Here is a 5,676-nt window from a genome sequence, read left to right on the forward strand (position 1 = left end):
TTAACTTCGGGTATCATCACGTTAGTCTACGGAAACTTGTCAAACACTAAGCAGAGTTTGGCGAATTATTTTGGCATCGAATTACGCACCGCAGTTACGGAGAGATTCGGAAGACTTTATAGACAGTATATTTATACTCATTTTATGTGTTAACAGTATCGAATGCAACGATACAAAAAATAGGAAGAGGATTACGCTAGCAACAGAGACAATGGTAACGCTAAGCGACTGTGGAATAGACATTTTGTTCTGGCATACAGAAAGTTAGTAAGGACAGTAACATCGTGAAGTGTTGTTTCAACAGTAGGTTGTACGTGATGTAAACGTTTAGGACATGCACATAAATATGAATAATGCTAAGAATAGCTTGACTTTGGCTGCTGTGGCACCACGTATGCATATGGAATTTGTAGCGCATAAACAGAGCGTGGCGCCTGAATGTCTGCAGGTATTACGAACATCGTCATACGCCTCAACTGGCTTTATACGAAACCTCAGCCGGCCGGTGTGACTGAGCACTTCAGACCGGAACCGCGCTGCTGCTACAGTCGCAGATTCGGATCCTGCCTCGGGCATGGATGTGTGTGATGTCCTTAGGTTAGTTAGGTTTAAGTGGTTCCAAGTCCAGGGGACTGATGACCTCAGATGTTAAGTCCCTAGTGCTCAGACCCATTTTGAACGAAACCTGAACGCCACTGAAATACTTTCAGAGGTGGTAGTATGGAATAAAACAAGAAAAATTCTCATGAACAAGGCCTTAAAAATGAGTACCTTAAAATTTATGAAGACTTGTACGTCTTCGTTACTGACAAACATGTCTCTTCTAATGAGTTTCGAGTCCCACCACGTTCGATCACTGGCCCACTACTGTTGTTGCTTTATATTAATTACCTATCATCTTAAGTGAATTAGTAGGCACAACTAGTCCTCTTTGAAGAAGATGAAGTGTAGTTCCTAAGCAGAGCAAATAACCATCAACGCAGAATATGTAAACGGACCTTTTGTGCAAATTAATGACTGGTGTTTTACAAATAGGCTAGCTTACAGTTAAAAAAAACCAAGCTCACACAATTCTGTACTGTTAAAATAGCCAAGATACTATACACCAAGTATACCAACAACATATAATAAACAGCGCAGAAAGTTCTAAGTTCATAGGTGTACATTTTGATAAAAACATGAGCTGAAAATAGCATACAGCCGACGTGCTAAAATTCTTATGTTCGCTTACATTTGCAATTACAGCTCTGACAAGATCCCACTATTTTTGCGAAATAGTCATAGTGTAAGACGAATTTTGTAATTTACTTTCTGAAGTTACATACGTAACGTATTACAGCCGACATTTAATTAGAACTATAAAAAGTTAAATGGCAAACCATTTTGCCTCTCTATATTTACTTTTTGACACATGAGCTGTAAATACGTATTGGTAAATAAAATTTTTTGTGCTTGATGTAATGTCATTGTCTTCGCACTTCAGCAATGAGGCAAAAATACACAATGGAAGAGCTCCAGTTTGAATTCAGTGTCTGGCGGAACACAGCTCGCTCTGTTGGTCCATGAAATCCAGAGCGCCGTAGACAAAGACGCCCGCCTTATTACCGTCTTCCTTGTCTTCCAGAAAGCAATCGATGCAGTTAAACGCTGTCGTTTAGTGAAAAAAAATACGAGCTTACCGATAATTAAACCAGCTTTCTGTTCGGATTCAGAACTTTGTACGAGATAAAACTTAGTAGGTATTCTTGAATGGTTGAAATCGACAGATGTAGAGGTAATTTCTGAAGTACCGCAAAGAAGTGCTTTAGGGTTATTACTGCTTATAATACATTTAAATGATGTAGCAGGTAGAGTCTTAAGCTCCGTGATGCTTTTCGTTGACGATATTGTTGTCTGTAGGAAGGATGCAAAAGCAGAAAACTTTGGCGACACGCAGAATGACGAGCAAAGGATCGATGATTTGTGATGGTTGGCAGCTGATGTAGAACGTAAATAAATGTAACAAAAAAAATGGTTCAAATGGCTCTGAGCACTATGGGACTTAACATCTGAGGTCATCAGTCCCCTAGAACGTAGAACTACTTAAACCTAACTAACCTAAGGGCATCACACACATCCATGCCCCAGGCAGGATTCGAACCTGCGACCGTAGCGGTCGCGCGGTTCAAGACTGTAGCGCCTAGAACCGCTCGGCCACTCCGGCTGGCAAATGTAACACATTGCTCTAAATAGGTAAGGGGATCAGTTACTGTTTGATTACGCTTTTGGCGAAAAAATCGGGAAACAATGATAGTAACTGTTCGGAGCGACCTGCAGTGGAATGACCACATAAAACAAACGGTAGTAAAATCAGAGGCCAGGATGAGAATCATCAGAAGAATCTTAAGGAAATTTAATTCATCCACGAACTAACTGTTTTTTAAAACACTTGTTCAACCGATTCTTGAGTGTAATTCGTCATTGCGAGACCCTTATCGAGTATAATTAAAAGAAGACATAGAAAAAATCCGATTAGCGGCAATTTTCATCACTTATTGTTTAGTAATTTAAGAGCACTACGGAGCGATACGGAGATTCTCAACAAACTCCAGTAGCAGTCAGTACAAGAGAGGCGCTGTGAAATTCTGAGAGCGTACATTCGAAGAAGAGTTGGGTTATGTATTACTTCCTACCATGTACGCTCGCGAAATCACCTCAACGAGGAAATCTGTGAAATTACAGCTCATACGGTAGTTTAACGATGGTCTTCTTCCCACGCACCATTCCCGAATAGAACAGAGACGAGAGAAAACGATAGTGGTAAAACAGATACCCCACGACACACACCCTAATATAGGTTGCGGGCTGTAGAAGATAGATAAAGGAAGGACGCGATATAAGTCTATTTCTTGTAATCCGTATCCCAGTACTCCAGCTCGCTACGACCCACATTGTGCTAGACAGGCTATAACGATTCTAGGAGCTTTTACACATTCTAATGCTTGCATTCTCGTATAGTCCATCCAGCCGATATGATCGTAAAAGAACAATTATGTAGTAAACACCTATTCTATCGGCACTGAGGTGGTCGATTTTGAGGCGACTTGTCACAGCCCAAGAACGTATATCACGGTTGAGAAACAAGCACGCACTAATACTTCCCTTAGATATGCAGTCAATGTCGTTCCTTTCGTGTATCTGTAGTATACCGGTGGTGGTAGTCCAAGGGTACCATCCGTATCTGTAGAAGAGTCAATAACCGCAAATGAAGAAGCCTACAGTAGACCCGATGACTTTCCAGGACACACACACAACAGCTGGAATGTGTGGAAGAACCCTAATATCTACATCTCCGTCTACATCTACACTCCGCAAGCCACCTTACGTTGTATAGCGAAGGGTACTTTGTGTACCTAATCTCTACGGTTTCGTGGCTACAGGTGAGGAGTCTGGGCTTGTTTCTTTTCACATTTTAAATTATTGTAATTGGCATAAGTAAGCTGCGACTATTATCTTTGATTTTATACAAGGGGCAATAAGAAGGTTTCAATAAGAAGGCCGTACAGTCTAGAATCGATGTGCCAATAAGGTAAAATTGCAGTGAGCGTTGATGCAATCATCCCACCGACGCACTAAGTTGGAGATACCCGTTTGGTAAAATGCTGCGTTCTGCTGCGTGAAGAAGTGCGTAACTGCCTGCTGCACATCGTCGTCCGGCAGGAATCATCGACCGTTCAAAGCCTTTGTTAAGGAACCGAAGGCGTTGTAACAGCGTGGGAATCAGGACTATAGGGCGGGTGTTCGAGTGTCTCGCACTCGAACTGCAGCAACACCTGCGTTACGAGATTTGCGACATGGAGACGTGTGTAATCGTGAAGAAGCAGCACCCCTTGTCACACCATTCCACAAATGTGGTTTCCGACAGTTATACTGCCCCGTACACATCCTTCATTCTCCGATCGATGTCTACCGATGTTTGTTCTTCGGCAGCCTTGAACAGAATAACAGCACACTGGTCTTATTTGGACGCATTTAGTAATAACGTAGCCATATTTTACGCTCCCGCATTTACCGCACGCACATCTGAAAGAGACTAATGACACACAAAGACCTCGCCGCATATCGATGCTTATATTCTCGCATCGGAGTCGCGCTATGCTACATATTAGCTGCAGCAACGCCCCCAAAAGAAAACCCCTCATATTTTATTGTTATTAAAAATAGAGCAATTGCGATGAAGCTTAGGTTACTACGAGATGGTTCAATACATTTTCAGTAAAATAAGTAGGAAAAATCTGAAAAGAAACTTAATTGTGTCGGTTAAGGAATTGAGCGTGATTTGCGGAAAGGAAGGACATTCAGGTTACCATAGACCTGAAAGTAAGAAGCGACCCAGAATCAATATTTCTCCTTCGAGCTTACAGTTCTCTCTTTTATGGGATCGGTGCCAACACATACAACTTAAAATGAAGCTATTTTCCGATACAGTAGGTAGCAAACAGCCGACTGGGTGACTGTACGCTGATAAATTTAAATCATTTAAATTTTAATTTCCTAAACATCCTTTAAAATAACAAATCGAATAAAAAGTGTCTTATACAAAAACGTTATTCTTAAAAGGAATCCTTGACCATCTTGAGGGATTTGAACATTACAGATGATTTCACTCCTTACGAGCAGAGGCTACCGACGTCTAACGTCCTGCTCGCCATATGCGTGTTCGTATACTTGTCGCTCTATCGTGTGCTCGCGCAGCTCAAGATAGCAGCTGGAGAGATATCTCTTTACTATAAAATGTAGTCAAATACATTAAAATATGCGTTCCTTAGCAGTTCATCCTAGTCCTTTCGTTTAGCAACATAAATTACTAGTTCCTCAAAAGTATCCAAGTGTCTTCCTTTAGCAATTTTGTGCAAGATTTTTTAAATTGTCATTCTTGTAAATAATACTATGTGTTGCCGACGCCGACCGTAATCGGCCATTATCTATGGAATTAGTGTGATTGTGCCAGACAAAAATTATTTTCAAAATCAGAAATGACTTTTCTCATTCGCCCCGTAGACACAAAACTCCATGCTAATAACGTCCTAAATCCCAACTCTTCCACAGGAACATATAAGCCATTTACTTACAATGGACCTCTAAAATACGCATCCCTTCGAGCGACCCCATGGCCTTCACCAACTCACACTTGCTGTCCGTTCCATCTGTCACCTAACTGTAGCCGCTACCTGCTCCTAGAACAACTACCATTTCTCTTTCTACCAGTTTCATACCATTCCTTATTTCCACTCTCACTGTACAATTTCCAACATCTCCAACTCTACTACACCATATTCACATCTTGTCTCTTTGCCCTCAAACCACGAAAAAAGTGAAAAATTCCCATCTCGAACTTTCTACATCAATTTTGCACCTCAGTGCTCTTACGTTTGACCCCATTCTACTCACCGGTCTACTTGAAGAGGGCCATTAATCCTCCAGACAACGACCTCCAGCTGCTGTTAGGATGCACCAAAATCGTCATCCAGCATTACATTGTCGCAACAACGCTCATCTCTAAAATAATCATCTCGTCGTTTACATAATCTCTTTTAGTAAATAATTTTTAATGTTTTTTATCTTTTAACGTTTGCTTTAATCAAACTGCACACAAGTAGCCATTAAAACGGCAACAACTTGAAGACGGTATGCAAC

Source organism: Schistocerca gregaria, chromosome X (assembly GCF_023897955.1).
Source record: "Schistocerca gregaria isolate iqSchGreg1 chromosome X, iqSchGreg1.2, whole genome shotgun sequence".
Classification (NCBI taxonomy): Eukaryota; Metazoa; Arthropoda; class Insecta; order Orthoptera; family Acrididae; genus Schistocerca; species Schistocerca gregaria.